At 38.2% G+C, this 20406-nt stretch overlaps 1 long non-coding RNA gene across 1 annotated transcript; it reads right to left on the bottom strand.

Moving 5' to 3' along the window:
- Window positions 1-529: 529 nt before the first annotated feature.
- LOC133714698 (uncharacterized) lies at window positions 530-993 on the bottom strand. The gene is made up of 3 exons (XR_009848800.1): window positions 860-993; window positions 676-751; window positions 530-590 (listed from the first exon to the last, which is right to left on the bottom strand). It is a non-coding gene; the product is annotated as an uncharacterized LOC133714698 (long non-coding RNA).
- Window positions 994-20406: the final 19413 nt, after the last annotated feature.

Below are 20406 nucleotides of genomic sequence, written 5' to 3'. Positions count from 1 at the left end.
ATGGTTTGATGATGCCACTGATATCTCTGAGAATTTCTAGCTTGTATGCTTGAGGCTTGCATCCAACTGTCTGAGTCATAACCTGTAAAATATTCAGCATCTCCTTCACTGTCTAGGACTAAAACATTTATATTTGCATGAAACCAAGGCCGGCCAACGCTAGTCACTTTATCTGTTGTATTTGATTCCTTTCCTTCTCTCCCACCGGAAGTTGATTCATTTCCTACTCTGAAAAGCAAAGGTCAATAAATTTCAGTGTAAAATACACATTCTCTGTAATCCCTTGATGCACACTGTTTCATCAAGGGCTTCACCCACCCCTCTACCATCATTGACCAGTAGACACCACTAATGAGTTATCATTCACCAAGAGAAGAAAATAAAACACCATAATCAATTGCAGAAGAGAAATCCCAGCACAATTGCAGAAGAAATCCCACCACTAATGAGTTACAAACAACTAGTGCACTACTCAATTGTTCATGGAAACAATTAAATTGTAAATCGGTAGAGAATAGAACAATACCACTCACCTGATAGAGACGAAGAAGGCAGAGATTCGCATCGAGATTGTAGGTTTGTGACGAAGCCTAAACATCGAAAATAGAATTCACTTAATTAAATCAATTAAAACTGATTAATCAATGAATCAAATCAAATAAAAACAAAACCTACTCGGTGACGTAGCCTCAAATGGATCACTACTGTGGTGAGTGTGGTCTGCTCCGCCTCTTTTGAAATTTGGGTCAACCTAAAACAAACAGAGTGAATATCAATTGAAGGACCCAGACCGAATCGACGGAGAGGATCAGAAGTATATATAAATCATAACCTTGGACTAGAGATTGGGCTCCCAGACCTGATGACGACCGCTTGGATTGTGGTCGGTGATGGCCTTGAAGGGCTCGTACCGGAGATGATGGGGAGAACATCTTCTTCTGTGACGCCTTCCGCTTCAACATTTTCCTCTTGAGATTGAAAATTGAAACCCTAGAAAACTGGAGCAGAGTGTGATGGGGATCTAGAAGGGACATCGGAGGATGACTCGTTTTGGATTTAGGGCATCAAGCCGTCAAACTCCAGGGATATAGAGAGACGGAGAAATTAAGAGAATGTAGGTTTTGGTAGGGTTTGAGTGTACTCACCGCCGCCGTACATGATTCTAGGGTTTCAGAGAGAGGAGTAGAAGAGGGTTGTGGTGGTGGCCTGAGCTCGGAGCTAAGGCTTGAGAGGAGAGCCTTATCTATATTTTTTGGCGTCAGTTTCTATATGAAAGAGGGAAATTAGAATTTGGCTAAAAATTTGAGCGGGTCCTAAAATTTTATCACATTTACGACACACATTCAAAACATGCCGTAAAAGACCAGAGATTAAGTCTTTTACAGCGCGCAAAAAAAACATGCCGTAAATGTAATGCAACATTTACAGCGCACATTAAAAACACGCCGTAAAAGACCAGAAACGGAAGTCATTTACGGCGCACATGGAAACACGCCGTGAAAGACTGTCTTTTACGGCGCACAATATATGCATGCCGTAAATTGCGCGCCGTAAAAGATAACTTTTCTGGTAGTGTAAGGATAAAGCCATGGAGAGATTTATGAGAGAAAATGTCCAAAATTCGTCCGGATACATTGTCTAGGTTCATGCCTACACATTTGGCTGAAAATTGTGAATAAAATCATATTAAATCATGGAAAATTCAGCAACAAAATATTAGGGATTGATTTTGGAGCTTTTTGATTGGTTGGATGACATAGCAGAGCTGACGTGACATTATCTGATTGGTTAATGCTGTGTGGATCAATCTTGAAGACTTGGAGACTAAGTTGCCATCCTCCTATAAATAAGAGCATTCTCTACACAATTCAACACACCAAAACACCAACACCACAACAACACACCACAACACAACACAACAACCAAACGACCACAACACCTCTTCATTCAGAAAAATTCTCTCCATTCTCTAGTCTTCAGAAGCTCTGCGTCTCAACCAAAGAGGAGAAGAAGTCATGCAATACATCAAGATTTTATCCGCCATCCATCCTTGTGTCGTCCCTAGAAGATTGCTTGCTTTCAAGGATCTTCAAGCTCTTCGTCTCAAGGCTTGTCATCCATCTCTCACGGTGTATTTCATACTTTCTTTTATTTTCCTTTGTTTGATTCGTAGAGTTATGAATTCTAGTTAACATGACGTTAAGGGCAAAGTTTAAAGCTCATTTTTATGTTTTGAAATAAAGTTGTGATTTTTATATGTTGATTTATATGTTGCTTATGTGAGATTGCTTAATTGATTTTGTTTTATAGAAAACTTTTATATGTATGTGTTCTTTGGTGGCCAACTTAGGATATATGCATGTAATTGGAGCTAGATTTAAGTAGTAAAAGCTTTAGACAAAAGTCGAAATCAATTAAGAAGGATTGCAAATAGATGAGCTTTGTCATACTAGGTTGTGCACTTTGGTTGACATCCTTTCTTTGTTCTTCATGCATTGAATGTGTTCTTGATTAGCTAGCTTTCTAGACTATGATTGCATGTTCAATAGGTTTAATTTAGGTGCTTTCACTTAGATTAAATATTGAAGGAAAGTAAAAAATGGGAAATCGTTTGCTTATTAACGTTTCACATGGTCAACTTATTTCTCATAACATAGAAAATCAACTATAGGAATTGTAATTGGATTTCATTCATATGGATATGGTTTTGATCTTTATTCCTTACGTTCCACCCTTATATATATGTTTTTACATTTTCTTTATTTTATTTATTTTAATTTTCTATTTTATAATCTTAAACCCCCTCTTTGTGTTTACTTGTATATATTCTAATTCTTTGTTTTATTTTTGTAAATAATACTTTTTATGTTTATTAATTTATTTTTGCAATTACAGGTGTACCCTCAATCCCCGGCTAGAACGATCCCTACTTATTCTATACTAACAACTACATGCAGGGTTAAATTGCGCGCTTCCTTTTAACGTGTCACGCTCCATGGTTTAGAGCCACTTGACTTAGGTGAATGAAGTTTACCATGAACCTTCATGTATATTTCGTATTTAGATCCCCATAGAGATACGTAGTGACTACATTCGTAAGCTGCATGTTCAGTTATTCAGAAACTACCAAACTAACAAGATAGTGGAGTACAAAGACATTCATTACAAGAGAATATGTCTCATCATAGTCGATTCCAGGGTGTTTTGTGAGAAGCCTTGCGCTATAAGGCGAGATTACCATCTCTTTTTCTCATCACGCTTTCTAACGAAGACCCATTGTTTGGACCTAAATTTAGCTACTCTCGTGTACGACCATGTTTAGAAGAAACGGGACTGAGTTGGCACCCATTCAAGATAAATAGTTCGTGAAGTCATACAACTAAGGGAAAAGTGTCGGTCGGTCACCCAGCTTGATTTGAGGTTTTAGGAACGGACGACCGAGGGAAAAGTGAAGTCATACAACCGAGGGAAAAGTGTCGGTCGGTCACCCAGCTTGATTCGGGGTTTTAGGAACGGACGACCGAGGGAAAAGTGAAGTCATACAACTGAGGGAAAAGTGTCGGTCGGTCACCCAGCTTGATTTGAGGTTTTAGGAACGGACGACCCAAAAATCAGTGAGTTGGACCATGCAGCCATATGTTTGGTTTAGTCCGAGTTCAAAAGGGTGGTTACGCATGTGGGCCGAAATGAGAATTAAAAGTGTTCGGCCAAGTTTAGGCAACAATATCGACTGAGGAATCCTCGCAAGGAAGGAGTTCGAATCAATTATAGATTTCGATTGTGAAGATTTCAGATATCAGCCAAGTCAGGATTTTATGAGACGAATCAATCCTAGAAGGAATGAGAATCATACTTCAATTCCACGTCTTGGAGGACAAGTTAGCTAGGGTTTTTGACTTGTATATATAGCACATTGTAACTCATTGTAAAAGGTCCTGCACCACACAAACAAATCAATATACAACTTTTACACAAACTTCTCTCTTACTATCTCATAGGTACTTTGCCTTCGATTCAACTTTTATAATTTGTTTTTCATTTCTAGTTTCTTATTTCAATTCAGTACTTTACATTCAAGCACCTTACTTTTTTATTCATTTATTTTATATGCACTTTACTTTTCGCACTTAGGAGTAGTTCATAACTTAGAATTATCATCCATTGATCTCTTTCGGCCAGTCCGGATTGGGTCGATGCGATTCGTTGTTCACACACACATAATCTCACAACGCTTTGACAACCGAGTCCACTTCACCTCCGTCTTTACCGTGATTTGCGAGTACCTTCACCCAATAGACCTCTCGCTTGTCACCCGAACCTTTGAGTTTACTCAAGAAGTGAACGTGATAGAAGATCCTGGTCAGGATTGACGCCTAACCGAAGTCCTTGCAACAGAGGCATCAGAACCTAACGGCCGAGAGGGTTCCTTCCTCGGCCTACAATCATTTGAAAGAAGTCAGATACAAGCGCAAATCAGATCTAAACCTCAGTCGGCCATTCGGCCGCGAGTTGGCACGCCCGCGCAATATCAGAAGGACGATTCAACCACAAGTCCCTCGGCCCTCATTTCGGCCGAGACGATTTTGAGGCAAACATCTTTTGGCACGCCCAGTGGGACACTAATGTATTAGCATATTTACAAATGAGTTTCTATGAGCCGAATGCAAAAGGCTCTAATTCAATATATGATGCCAATAGTGGATACGGCTATGCCACATACAATAGTTTTGTTGATTGGAATAGTCACGCTGTATGGAGTTTATCGACACCAACAACCCAACCTCAATATGGTTTTAACGGCCATCATGTGGATGGAACATGGACTAACCAAATGGCCGGATATGTAGTCGATCCACGGCCCGAACTTGTTTCAAATCACCAACAAAATTGTTTGAAAATCATGGAGTCAATACAGAAGAATATAGACAATTTGTATGAAAACTCTCAAAGAACCCAAGAAGAGTTGGATGAATACTTTCGAAAACGTAAAGAGAAGCTAGACGATGATTGGCGAAGGTATGAGGAAGAGTCCATGGAGAGAAGGAGAAAGTCCGAGGAAGAATATCGAGCACAACAAAATGCATATATGATTTCAATGGTATCTCGTCCACTTCATCCATGCATCCAATACGACGAGGAAATTTTTAGTTCGGTTGTAGAAGATAAAGTCGGCCGAGAAGCTCCGCAGCTGGCTGAATTAAAGATTGAGCCCAAAATTGGTCATTCAAGTGTGTTCGAAGAAGTAGACAATCATGTGATTGAGTACAAAGACCAATTAGTTGAAGAAATTGAACATTTTGACATGATTGTTGGAGACAAAACTGACCTTGAAAAATCAAAATCAGCAAAATCAAAGGTAAAAGCCGAAGTTCGTGATTCAAGTACATGTCCAGAGGTTGAAATATCGGCCTACATAGTGGCCGAAAAAGAAGAACATACTACAAGGGATTTGAGTATGATACTTTACGGCCTCCAAAAGCTTGAACCAAATGCCAAAAACAAAGGAACTTCTGAGTTCAAAATAAAGCATCGTTGGCCACCTCCATAACGGCCACAAGAATTTTTACATTTTTATTTTCTTTCTTTAGTTTCGGCAAAAATTTTATTTTCAAAAAAATTGTGTTGGTAAGAGTCCATATTTTACTTCTATGTTTGTTGTCGGCCAAAATGAACTAAACTCGGCCGAGTTAGAAAAAGTTGAGCCAGCCGAAGTGCTTTGGAATTCGGCCGAATCGACGAAGAATTCAGTTGGCCGAAATTCAAAAGTCGGCTGAATCGACCAAGAACTTGGTTGGCCAAAGTAAGAAAGAAAGTGTCAGCCGAGTTAGAAAAAATTTGGTTGGCCGAAATTCAAAAGTCGGCCGAATCGACCAAGATTTTGGTTGGCCGAAGTAAATAAAAAAAGGGTTGGCCAAAGTGCTTTAGAAGTCGGCCGAGTAGACCAAGAATTTGGTTGGATGAAGCAAAATGAAATATCGGCCGAATCGATCAAGATTTTGATTGGTTGAAGTAAAATGAAATATCGGCCGAGTCGACCAAGAATTTGGTTGGTTAAAGTAAAAATTAAACGTCGACCAAGGTGACCAAGAGTTGGGTCGTCCGAGGTAAATAAGAAATGTCGGCCGATTTTTAACCAAAAGTTGGGTCGGCCGAGGTAGACAAGAAGTGTTGGCCGAGTTTTAATCAAGAGTTAGGTTGGCTGAGGTACTTTAGAAGTCAGCCGAGGCTACTAAGAATTTGGTTGGAATAATAATGTCGGTCAAGTTATCCAAGAGTTTGGTTGGCCGAAGTACTTGAGAAGTCGGTCAAGTCCGCCAAGAATTTTGTTGACCGAAGAACTTCCTTAATATTTTTCAAGTCTTGCATACCTTGGTCGACCTTTCGCTTCAAGATGCCTCTCTTCTTGTTGTACGACCTGACCGATGACAAAACCAAGCTATACCTAGTGAGATCTTGTTGGGGAACAATGGTTCGGATAGCGGCCGAAGTGGCTTTGACTTGTTCTTCAGGTTCGGCCAAACTGCTTCTTCAAATCAAGCACTTTTTGCCTTTCCTCGTCCAAAGAAGTCTTCAACTTATGAAGTTGGCCAAGATCGGTAGACTGGCGAATGTCATCATACTCACTTTCGACTTCTCGCCGGCTTCAAACTCTTTTTGGGCTTCGAGACAAGGAGAGAGACTGAAATTTACAACAGCCAAACGGACATGAATTTCATAAGCTTCTACCTGAGAGAATTGTTTGGCTGAAATAAGTACTTCGACCGCCTCCTTGAAAGCAAGAAAACTAGCCTCGGTTACTGCTCTCGTATCACAATCCAAAAACTGTCTGACCGACTCAAGTGCCTTCTTGGTTTCGGTTGTTTCAAGCTTTTTCTCTACTGGGCTCGTGTTGTTGTCTAGCGTATCAAGAAATTGAAGTAACTCCAAACCAAGATCATCTGTTGTTTGGTCCTAGAAAGAAAAAGATATGAGATTGATTTAATTCGGCTGGGCTTTGTATCTTGGATATCTCGGCCAAGTTTTCAAAACGGGCAAGCTTTGGCTGCTTCTCGGCCTAGTTCGCAGTTTGGGATGTCTCGGCCAAGGTTCTAAATATCACAGAACATGGCCGAGTCTCAAGTCCTGGCCGAGTTACTTTTTCCTACCTCAAACTACAAGACCAAGTTGTAGTATTTGACATACACGATGCCGGCCGAGTTATTAATATAATGGTAGTTGCATGCAGCTGCAACTAAAAGGTCATGCAATTATATTATATAATTGTGGTTGCTTGCAATTGTACTAGAAGTTCATGCAATTGCAACCAGAAACCCAGCTCCATGTTCAATGCCCATTACATATAATACCCATTATATGATTATATAATTGTGTCCATCACCACTAAGCCATTATCTTGGAAGCCTCGTCCAAAGATGAGAACTCGGTCAAGCATAAAAACAACCTCGGCCAAGTTTAAAGTCAACCTCGACAGGAAGATGTGGACTCAACCAAGTCAAAAGCCTTGGCCAAAGCAAGTGGACACCTCAGCCAAATTTTGGAGTACCATAGAATTTTTGACTGAGTAGTACGTCTTGACCGAGTAATAAGTCTTGGGTGAGTAGTAAACATGACCGAGTAGTAAGTCATGGCCGAGTAGTAAGCATGAACCGAGCCGTATGCCATGGCCGAGTAATTTTTGTTATCCCAGGCAACCTGACCAAGTTTCAAACCTGGGATATATCGGCCAAGTCTTTCAAATTTTACATGTCAAGGCCAAGTAATTATGTTATATAATTATAATTGCATGCAGTCGGCTGAAGCACGTGACTACATATTCATGATTGTTTGATGGCATATATATAATCATATTGAAGAATCATGCACATGTCTGGGAAGCCTTGGTCAAAGTTATGGGTTTGGTACATATATAATCATGTTGACCGGCCTAGTAACACTCTTTGGGTTTGGTCAACTCGGTCATATCTAGAATCATGCAAAGTTTGTGGAGACTACACCCCAGCTGACACGTTTGAAATCACAAACCTTGTTGTTGACTACCAGCTAGCTTTGCCTCCAATTGGTTCACCTCGGCCGAGCTTTTCGTTCAAGATGACTCAACCGAGTCTAAAGTATTGGTTGAGCTTTTTTATCTTGGCCAACATGACTGACTGTTTTAACAATTAAATGGCTCAACCAAGTTTAAGATCTCCAATCAATGGTGTAGTGCGGTTGAGCTCATGGGAAAGAATTTAAGTTCGGGAAGGCTTGTGGCCAAGCATGATATCGCGGCTGAGCAATACATCACCATCGAGTTCGGACAGGTAAGTTAAGTCCAAGGTAGTATGCCAACTCGGCTGAGTCCGCAAGTTTTAATGTCTTGTTCGAGAGTTACGGGTCTGGGTCACCCGTCGAAACTTCTTTCAAGTCAGTTCAACCGAGCTATCTAAGGTATTCTACTCAAGTCTCATAACCACTTGGTTTGACAGCCAAAGCTTATGAGACTGGGGGGGCAATGTTTGGACCTAAATTTAGCTACTCTCGTGTACGACCATGTTTAGAAGAAACGGGACTGAGTTGGCACCCATTCAAGATAAATAGTTCGTGAAGTCATACAACTAAGGGAAAAGTGTCGGTCGGTCACCCAGCTTGATTTGAGGTTTTAGGAACGGACGACCGAGGGAAAAGTGAAGTCATACAACCGAGGGAAAAGTGTCGGTCGGTCACCCAGCTTGATTCGGGGTTTTAGGAACGGACGACCGAGGGAAAAGTGAAGTCATACAACTGAGGGAAAAGTGTCGGTCGGTCACCCAGCTTGATTTGAGGTTTTAGGAACGGACGACCCAAAAATCAGTGAGTTGGACCATGCAGCCATATGTTTGGTTTAGTCCGAGTTCAAAAGGGTGGTTACGCATGTGGGCCGAAATGAGAATTAAAAGTGTTCGGCCAAGTTTAGGCAACAATATCGACTGAGGAATCCTCGCAAGGAAGGAGTTCGAATCAATTATAGATTTCGATTGTGAAGATTTCAGATATCAGCCAAGTCAGGATTTTATGAGACGAATCAATCCTAGAAGGAATGAGAATCATACTTCAATTCCACGTCTTGGAGGACAAGTTAGCTAGGGTTTTTGACTTGTATATATAGCACATTGTAACTCATTGTAAAAGGTCCTGCACCACACAAACAAATCAATATACAACTTTTACACAAACTTCTCTCTTACTATCTCATAGGTACTTTGCCTTCGATTCAACTTTTATAATTTGTTTTTCATTTCTAGTTTCTTATTTCAATTCAGTACTTTACATTCAAGCACCTTACTTTTTTATTCATTTATTTTATATGCACTTTACTTTTCGCACTTAGGAGTAGTTCATAACTTAGAATTATCATCCATTGATCTCTTTCGGCCAGTCCGGATTGGGTCGATGCGATTCGTTGTTCACACACACATAATCTCACAACGCTTTGACAACCGAGTCCACTTCACCTCCGTCTTTACCGTGATTTGCGAGTACCTTCACCCAATAGACCTCTCGCTTGTCACCCGAACCTTTGAGTTTACTCAAGAAGTGAACGTGATAGAAGATCCTGGTCAGGATTGACGCCTAACCGAAGTCCTTGCAACAGAGGCATCAGAACCTAACGGCCGAGAGGGTTCCTTCCTCGGCCTACAATCATTTGAAAGAAGTCAGATACAAGCGCAAATCAGATCTAAACCTCAGTCGGCCATTCGGCCGCGAGTTGGCACGCCCGCGCAATATCAGAAGGACGATTCAACCACAAGTCCCTCGGCCCTCATTTCGGCCGAGACGATTTTGAGGCAAACACCCATTAGTTAATAAGTTTTATGTTAGGAGGTGTTAGCATCACTAGCTCGAAAAACCTTCATCTTCGTTAGAGAATCCAACTTAACCTGGATCGCATCTTTCTATTTAGGCCAATTTTCTCTACGTTGACATTCATTCATCAACGGAGCATGGTTCGATATCATCGGACTCAACAAACTATGCGTAATGAAATGCGTGAATACATCATCAGTCATGATGAAGTTTTTATCCCACATCTCATGTACACTAGTGTATTCTTCAGAGAGCTCTATATTCTCAGGAGTAGGTTCTGACGTTGAGGCGTCCCCCAACGATAACCTTAATCCAGAACATCCTCATGAAACGGATTTTGAGTGTCGATGATCAAATGATTGGGTTGTGCTAAAGTATCCTTCGAACCCACAGGCCTCCCGAGCATCCTAATTGGGGCCATGACATATAACGCCAAAGTGCCACTCTCTATGGCGTTGGTGCCATGCCTACCTCCATGTAGGGTGGCACTACGTTCTCTCGTAGGGACGTTCATCCTTGCAGACGTATTTGCAGCAGATATGTGTGATCTTGTCACTTTAGCAGGAATCAAGATGAGACATAGTGGGGACAGGCCACGACAATTCATGTCGTTCCTGAAGGAATGGATGGATTTCAAAACTTTTTAATTAGTGCGGAATTAGTTTAACCATTAAACTACTAACTAAACATAAAATCCATTCCTTTAACCCATGATCTTGGCTTATTGTGATATGTATATAAATATAGCATGCATAGTAAGGAAGAACAAAGAGGGAGTTTATGTTCTACTCACCCTTGGAGCGTGATTTTAATCCGATCCAAGTGAACCACCAAAGTTCCTCTCCTTGATCTCTCCTTGTGTGTGTTTCCTCCACCTTGAAGCACCTTGAATTAAGAGCTCCTTCTTGTACTCCTTGTGCTTGTAATATTCTCCTTGATGTAACAAGTAGAGCCACAAAAATATATGGCCTCTAAGGATCTTCACCAAGTGAATCAAGAGATGAAGAAGTGCTTGTAATATTCTCCTTGATGTAACAAGTAGAGCCACAAAAATATATGGCCTCTAAGGATCTTCACCAAGTGAATCAAGAGATGAAGAAAGATGAAAGAAAAGAAGAAATTATGCAAGTGTTCTTCTTTCCTTTAATTTCTGAAAAATGGACCAAGAGAGAACTCTTTCTCTCTCTCTAATCTGAAAAATAATGGTGTAGAGATACTACCATTATTATGTCTATGCTTTCACTTTTATATAATAGGAAATAACTCCAATTACTAAAAGAAAATATTGACTTTCATAAAGCCAATATTTTGGCTGGTCCATACATGTTATTGGGCACTAAAAATGTGTCTTGGGCTTTCATTTAAATCTCATTTAGTGAAGCCCAAGTCCACACCAAAATCCGACAATCGTTTAGGCCCAATAGGTTCGGGTTTTACCCGAAAATTCTAATTATGTCCAAATAATAAATCTAATTAATTATTTGCTCATAACCAACTCTTGTTTAATCTTCTTCATATACAATCTCAAGGATCCACTTATATGGTGTGCGATCTCTTAGGTTCTAATTAACAAGGCAGTGAAGTTTATAGAAACCATTCTATTTTGTTTACGAATCAAAAACTCCATTTTTGATTCTCCCTTGTTATTAGGATAATAAATGTTTATTAATCCTCGGGGACTTCACAAGTCATGAGTGACGTCTTGCAACATATCATGACTACCCTAGTTAATGTAGAATGACAAAGAACCTATTCAATTGGAATTACAATACAATACTGTCCTTCTCTAACACGATGTTCTAAATCACATCATCGGGGTATGGAATTGATATGTCAATCCCCTAATGTGATTTTCATTCTTATGTGATTCTTAGAATGTGATTAAAAAAAACTCCTTTTTAAATCTCATTCATTGCTTTGGCCAAAGACTCATTGAATCACATCTTTGAACATACACCTTATTTACTTAAGGATAGAGATTCCTTGTTGTACACTCACATGTCTCCATGACCGAATTGATTATACCAATGAATGCATCTATTATATCCATTAAGGGACACAATATTATTGCATCATCAAGAGATAATCCATTCACTCATAAGACAACTATGGTGTCTCAGGTCAAAGGACTAATTTGTATTATTGCAATTTAGAGTTCAAGTTTGACATGTAAGTAAGACTCCATACAAGAACTCTAATGATCGCGTTCAGTGTACTCTTTAAGTTAAGAGCACCCACATACTTGTATTAGTGTCTCTACACAAATGACAAGAGACATATCATCCTCCATATTGAGCATACATAGTATGTGCTAGTCTTTCCGGATTATCAATGTCCAAGTGATAATCCTATGATTAGGAACCTTTTAGGATAAGAGTGTGAAAGAGTAAAGGTCTCACACATCTAACTCTTTAGATTACTTTCTCTTTAACTCATATTCCTTGGACCTTGTTCAATCAAATATAAATATAAGCAATGAACAATAAACTTGCCCTTTTGATTAATAATAATTACAATAATAATTGCATCAAAATGATTGTTTTAGGACACAATTCCTTCAATCTCCCACTTGTACTAAACCCAATCAGCCATGAAACGTACACCCATCTTCTCAAGATGTTGTTCTAGCTTTGCTTGTGATAAAGGCTTAGTGAATGGATCCGATATGTTATCAACAGATGCTACTTTGAGAATGTTAACGTCTCCACGATTAACAATCTCCCTTATGATATGGAAACGTCTTTCGATGTGTTTGGATTTTTGATGAGACCTTGGTTCCTTGGCTTGAGCAATTGCCCCATTGTTGTCACAGTAAAGTGGAATCGGTGACTCAATGGTAGGAACCACACCAAGTTCAGTGTTGAACTTTTTCATCCAAACTGTTTCCTTTGCAGCCTCTGCAGCTGCAATATATTCTGCCTCAGTAGTGGAATCTGCAGTAACACTTTACTTGCAGCTTCTCCAACTTACTGCACCTCCATTCAAGGTGAAGACAAACCCTGATGTGGATTTTCTGTCATTCACATCAGATTGAAAATCTGAGTCTGTGTATGCTTCCACTTGCAACTCTGATTGCAAATCACCACCTCTATAAACGAGGAATAAATCTTTAGTCATTCTCAAGTACTTAAGGATATTCTTAACAGCATTCCAGTGTTCTAAACCTGGATTGGACTGATATCAACTAGTTATGCTTACGCCATAACTGATATCAGGTCTTGTGCATAGCATCGCATACATGAGGCTCCCTATTACAGATGCATATGGGATCTTGCTCATCTTTTGCACTTCCTCAATCGTTTGTGGGCACATTTTCTTAGAAAGGTGAATGCCATGTCTGACAGGCAGAAAACCCTTCCTGGATTGTTCCATGTGAAATCTATTCAGCACTTTGTCTATGTACAAGGATTGAGATAATCCAATTAATATTTTTGATCTGTCTCTATAGATCTTTATTCCTAGTACATAGGCAGCTTCTCCAAGATCCTTCATAAGGAAGGTCTTGGACAACCAAACTTTAATTGAAGATAACATTCCTACATCGTTCCCAAAGAGTAGGATGTCATCTACATAAAGTACAAGGAACACAATAGCACTCCCACTGACCTTCTTGTAAACACAAGGTTCATCCATGTTTTGTGTGAAACCAAAAGATTTGACTGCATCATCAAAACGGATGTTCCAACTCCTTGAAGCTTGCTTGAGTCCATAGATGGACCTATGAAGCTTACACACTTTATGAATGTCATCTTTAGACGCAAAGCCTTCAGGTTGATCCATATAAAGCTCTTCCTCAAGGTTGCCATTCAGAAAGGCAGTCTTTACGTCCATTTGCCATATCTCATAATCATAGTGAGCAGCTATAGCAAATAATATCCGAATGGATTTAACCATGGCAACAGGAGAGAACGTATCTTCATAGTCAATGCCCTCTCTTTGCTTATAGCCCTTTGCCACCAACCTAGCTTTGTAGGTTTCTATTTTACCATATGAGCCTATCTTTTTCTTGAAGACCCATTTGTTTCCAATTGGTCTAATACCAGGTGGAGGGTCAACGAGAGTCCAGACTTGATTGGTATACATAGAGTCAATCTCGGATTCCATGGCTTCTTGCCATTTCTTTGAGTCAACGTTTGACATTACTTCATTATAACTAGAAGGATCATGCAGGTTTTCATTGTCACCAAGGAGATTTAACTCCCCAAGGCTTTCATGACACAAACCATACCTCTTGGGAGGTATCCGGATCCTACTAGAAATTCTTGGAGTTTGTGTTATAGTTGGTTCAGGAAGTTGTTCAATGGGAAATGGAGTGTTAGTTTGTGGCTTGTTGGACACTTTCTTGAGTTCTACCATTTGCTCAACATTTCCATCAAGGACGTAGTCCCTTTCAAGGAAAGTGGCATTCCTGCTAACAAACACCTTTTGTTCTTCAAGTTGATAGAAATAATATCCTAAACTATCTTTAGGATATCCCACAAATAAACACTTGCTTGATCTAGCTTCAAGCTTGCCTGCTTCTAGTCTTTTGACATAAGCTGGACAACCCCAAATCTTAATATGATTGAGACTTGGTTTCTTCCCATGCCACATCTCATATGGTGTAAGAGGGACGGACTTGGAAGGCACTTTATTCAACAAATAAATTGCTGTTTGAAGTGCATATCCCCAAAAGGATATAGGTAAATCAGTATAGCTCATCATGGAACGAACCATGTCTAACAAAGTTCGATTTCTCCTTTCAGAGACACCATTGAGTTGTGGTGTTCCAGGAGGAGCTAATGAAGAAACAATGCCTTCTTGTTTGAGATAATCAATAAACTCATTGCTTAAGTATTCGCCTCCTCGATCAGATCTTAGAGCCTTAATACTTCTGTCGGTTTGTTTCTCAACTTCATTCTTAAATTCTTTGAACTTTTCAAAGGCTTCAGATTTGTTCTTCATAAGGTATAAATAACCAAACCGAGAATAATCATCGGTAAAGGTTATGAAGTATAAGAATCCACCTCTACTAATAGTGGACATAGGACCACATACATCGGTATGTATTAGGCCTAGGAGTTCTTTAACTCTTGTTCTTTGTCCACCATAATGTGACTTGGTCATTTTTCCTTTTAGACAAGACTCACAAGTAGGCATAGGATCAGATCCTAATGACTCTAAGTATCCATTTTTGGATAATTTGTGAATTCTATCTTGGCTAATATGACCAAGTTTAAGGTGCCACATTTTAATGGGGTTAACCGTTTCTCGAGTTCTCTTAGATCCCAAAGCATTTTCCTTCATACAGTTAATACTACCATCTAAAGCTAGATGAAAGAGACCATCAATAATATTAGCATGACATATCATGCGTTCATTAATAGATACAAAACCACTTAGTTTATCAAAAACTACTCTATAACCATCCTTCAAAAGCATGGAGATAGAGATAAGGTTCTTTATACATATAGGAAGATAAAGACAATTATTTAACTCAAATGTATCTCCTGATGGTAACTTCAAAATATAAGTCCCCACGGCTTTGGCATCAACTCTTGTGCCATTTCCTACACGTAGGGAAATTTCTCCAGCTTTAAGCTTCCTTGCTCCCACTAGGTCCTGCAACGAAGTGCAAACATGGTGGGATGCACCTGAATCAATTATCCAAGTGGAAGTATTATTAACTGTAAATATTGATTCAATCACATTGATCATACCTTCTGTTGAAGACTTGTTCTTCAAGGATGCAAGATAAGCTTTGCAATTCCTCTTCCAGTGCCCATCTTTGTTGCAAAAGAAACAAATACCTTTTGGTTCCTTTTGTTCCTTCTTCTTCTTCTTCTTTTGGACTACTCCCTTAGGCTTTATCACTTGTTTCTTCTTCCCTTTGCCTTTACATTTGGACTTACTGGATGAAGAAGAAGCGATAATAGCCGCACTCCCACTCTCTTTCTTAATTTGCTTCTCAGCTGTTACCAACATATTGAGAAGATCAGAAAGAGTATGATCCATTTGTTGCATATTATAGTTCATTATGAACTGAGAAAATGAATCATCTAGGGAGGAAAGAAGAAGATCTTGAGCTAGCTCCGCATCAAGTGCAAATCCAAGGTCTTGAATTTGCTCAATAAGGCCTATCATTTTTAGACCATGTTGATGAACAGGTGCACCCCTCACATGCTTTGTCTTAACAAGCTCATTGACTACTGTGAAGCGCACATTTCTATTTCTCTCACCAAACAATTCAGTGAGATGGAGTAATATAGAACTGGCGCTATCCATATTCTCATGTTGCTTCTGAAGTTGTGAGTTCATGGATGCAAGCATAACACATTTAGCTTGTGTGTCATCATCCTTATGTTTTTGATAAGCAACACGTTGCTCATCGGTTGCATCTTGAGCCAATAGAGTGTGAGGAGGTGCATTTTGTAAGACATAAGCGATCTTATCGAATGTCAATACAATTTTCAAATTGCGGAGCCAGTCATTGAAGTTTGGGCCCTCAAGACGATTTTCATTGAGAATTTTGGTGATAGGATGTCCTGACATATTGCAGTCTACATAACATAAAATAAAAGAAGTGAGATTGATTTTAAAACCAAGTGATCACTCGGGTCTTAAGAATCAAATGGCACCCTCTCACTATTTTAACAAATTCCAAATCCCTCAAAGGAATTCGAGAGTATAAATTAAAACTCTTAGTGAGTATGGAAGACTCATTTTCATTAAGCCAACCGCATCATAATAGAACTATAAGTCAACTTAATTTCCATGAGAGGATACTCTTATCCAATCACATCAAATGTGAATATCCATAACTTTGGCCTCTAAAGTAATTAAGTCTCACCATAATAGGATATTGATAAATTACTCTAGTTAAGCTATACCCAACATCTCATGTAAGTATAGAGATCAAAAATTAAATCTCATCATAATAGAATATTGACCAAGATTTGTCCCTACCTTACAACATCAAATGTTGAATAACCTCTCTTTAATGCTCCTAGCAAGAAATACCTCCGTTCGGAATGATATTCACATGCAAGAACATCTACTAGGAGATTATAATGTTGGAAGGCCACAAAGAAGCATTCATAATGTCTTCTTCGTTTTTCAACTTAATATCACTTTGAGGGAATTTTAAAGTCTCATCTTTAATAATCTCATTAATAACAATCACATTGCATTTGCTTTGATCCTAATGCAATCACATTTTCATTATACTTGATCTATAATAAAATACTCCCACTTAATTGTTTTTCGGAAAAACAATTTGATTTCATCAAAAACATTTTCAAATGGAATCATGGGAAGTATAAAATTACTTGATCAAGTGCAACGAACATGCAATTATAATAGGTCACATAGGATGATTATGGACTTGTTGTTTGATCCAACATGAGCCAATATGTTGGATCAAGGTCATGTTTGGGTGGTTGATTTTAATTACGCGTAACGATTACGACAATTAAATAACTAAGCTAAGCTATTACACTTTGCACTTGAACTTCTTTCAAGGCTAGATGACTTCAAACTTCTTCTTTGAATCATCCTCATGTGCCTCCATCTTCAATTACAAGAGTGGATAAGGGGCATACAAGCTCCCATTTAAATTTAATCAAACTTGAATAAATTAAATAAGCTACTTAGTTACACAACCAAATGAATTAACTAAATTAATTACATAACCCAAATGAATTAACTACTTTAATTACATAACCACATTCATTCAAAATGAATAGTCGGCCAATCGCATGCTCAATTATATTAGGCCATAGTCCATAATCATCCTTTAATTAACCAAGATTAATAAGGTTAATTAAACAAGCATAATTAACTTATTCAAAATAAATTAACCACTAAAATTACTTTAATTTAATGCAAGTAAATTAATTGAGTGATTTAAGGGATGATGTCTTACATCATGCAACACTAACTTTTGGTGAGTAATTTAGGGGATGATGTCTCACATCACTTTTGATGAGTGATTTAGGGGATGATGTCTTACATCATGCATCACCAACTTTTGGTGAGTGATTTAGGGGATGATGTTTTACATCATGATTCACCAACTTTTGGTGAGTGATTTAGGGAGACATGTCTTTTATCTCATTCCAACTTTTGGTGGGTAATTTAGAGAAACTAATAGTAAAGATGACTAACCCTACCAACCTTTTGGTGAGGGAAACATGGAAATGATTTTATGTCATCATTAACTATTAGGTAAATTTGAATTCATGAATTTATGGATCAAAAGTGAAAAACAAACACCATGAAAAATTAGCTAGTTCATAACTAGATTAGACATGTTCCAAAGCTGGAAATAAAATTTCAGCTTTGTGTTCTTCCATTGAACACTTGTTTACTTCATCTTTGAAGCCAAAAATCATGCATACCCTAAAGCATATATAATCTAACATGTTTCTAAGATTAACACCTTAATTAAGAAACATATAGAATCCCTTAATACATATCTCATATGCATCAAAGTTTCATAAAACTTAAACCACTTCTTACATGTAATTTCCAGAAAACTTTTTTAAGCTATCATAAAATCTACCTTACATCACATGCTTCATAACTTTTATGATAAAGCAAATTTTATGATCTAAATTACATATTACTCTAAGCTTAAGAAAATCACATCAACCAACATACTTAGTCATGTTTATAACATATCAAAATTAAGCCAATGGCTCTGATACCAATTGAAGGAATGGATGGATTTCAAAACTTTTTAATTAGTGCGGAATTAGTTTAACCATTAAACTACTAACTAAACATAAAATCCATTCCTTTAACCCATGATCTTGGCTTATTGTGATATGTATATAAACATAGCATGCATAGTAAGGAAGAATAAAGAGGGAGTTTATGTTCTACTCACCCTTGGAGCGTGATTTTAATCCGATCCAAGTGAACCACCAAAGTTCCTCTCCTTGATCTCTCCTTGTGTGTGTTTCCTCCACCTTGAAGCACCTTGAATTAAGAGCTCCTTCTTGTACTCCTTGTGCTTGTAATATTCTCCTTGATGTAACAAGTAGAGCCACAAAAATATATGGCCTCTAAGGATCTTCACCAAGTGAATCAAGAGATGAAGAAAGATGAAAGAAAAGAAGAAATTATGCAAGTGTTCTTCTTTCCTTTAATTTCTGAAAAATGGACCAAGAGAGAACTCTTTCTCTCTCTCTAATCTGAAAAATAATGGTGTAGAGATACTATCATTATTATGTCTATGCTTTCACTTTTATATAATAGGAAATAACTCCAATTACTAAAAGAAAATATTGACTTTCATAAAGCCAATATTTTGGCTGGTCCATACATGTTATTGGGCACTAAAAATGTGTCTTGGGCTTTCATTTAAATCTCATTTAGTGAAGCCCAAGTCCACACCAAAATCCGACAATCGTTTAGGCCCAATAGGTTCGGGTTTTACCCGAAAATTCTAATTATGTCCAAATAATAAATCTAATTAATTATTTGCTCATAACCAACTCTTGTTTAATCTTCTTCATATACAATCTCAAGGATCCACTTATATGGTGTGCGATCTCTTAGGTTCTAATTAACAAGGCAGTGAAGTTTATAGAAACCATTCTATTTTGTTTACGAATCAAAAACTCCATTTTTGATTCTCCCTTGTTATTAGGATAATAAATGTTTATTAATCCTCGGGGACTTCACAAGTCATGAGTGACGTCTTGCAACATATCATGACTACCCTAGTTAATGTAGAATGACAAAGAACCTATTCAATTGGAATTACAATACAATACGGTCCTTCTCTAACACGATGTTCTAAATCACATCATCGGGGTATGGAATTGATATGTCAATCCCCTAATGTGATTTTCATTCTTATGTGATTCTTAGAATGTGATTAAAAAAAACTCCTTTTTAAATCTCATTCATTGCTTTGGCCAAAGACTCATTGAATCACATCTTTGAACATACACCTTATTTACTTAAGGATAGAGATTCCTTGTTGTACACTCACATGTCTCCATGACCGAATTGATTATACCAATGAATGCATCTATTATATCCATTAAGGGACACAATATTATTGCATCATCAAGAGATAATCCATTCACTCATAAGACAACTATGGTGTCTCAGGTCAAAGGACTAATTTGTATTATTGCAATTTAGAGTTCAAGTTTGACATGTAAGTAAGACTCCATACAAGAACTCTAATGATCGCGTTCAGTGTACTCTTTAAGTTAAGAGCACCCACATACTTGTATTAGTGTCTCTACACAAATGACAAGAGACATATCATCCTCCATATTGAGCATACATAGTATGTCCTAGTCTTTCCGGATTATCAATGTCCAAGTGATAATCCTATGACTAGGAACCTTTTAGGATAAGAGTGTGAAAGAGTAAAGGTCTCACACATCTAACTCTTTAGATTACTTTCTCTTTAACTCATATTCCTTGGACCTTGTTCAATCAAATATAAATATAAGCAATGAACAATAAACTTGCCCTTTTGATTAATAATAATTACAATAATAATTACATCAAAATGATTGTTTTAGGACACAATTCCTTCAGTTCCTGCTAACATCCGTGTTCTTATCTCCCCCTAATGAC

This window comes from Rosa rugosa, chromosome 6 (assembly GCF_958449725.1).
Source record: "Rosa rugosa chromosome 6, drRosRugo1.1, whole genome shotgun sequence".
Lineage (NCBI taxonomy): Eukaryota > Viridiplantae > Streptophyta > Magnoliopsida > Rosales > Rosaceae > Rosa > Rosa rugosa.
Note: the sequence above shows the minus strand (reverse complement) of the source record. Positions and strands in the feature narration are given on the sequence as shown.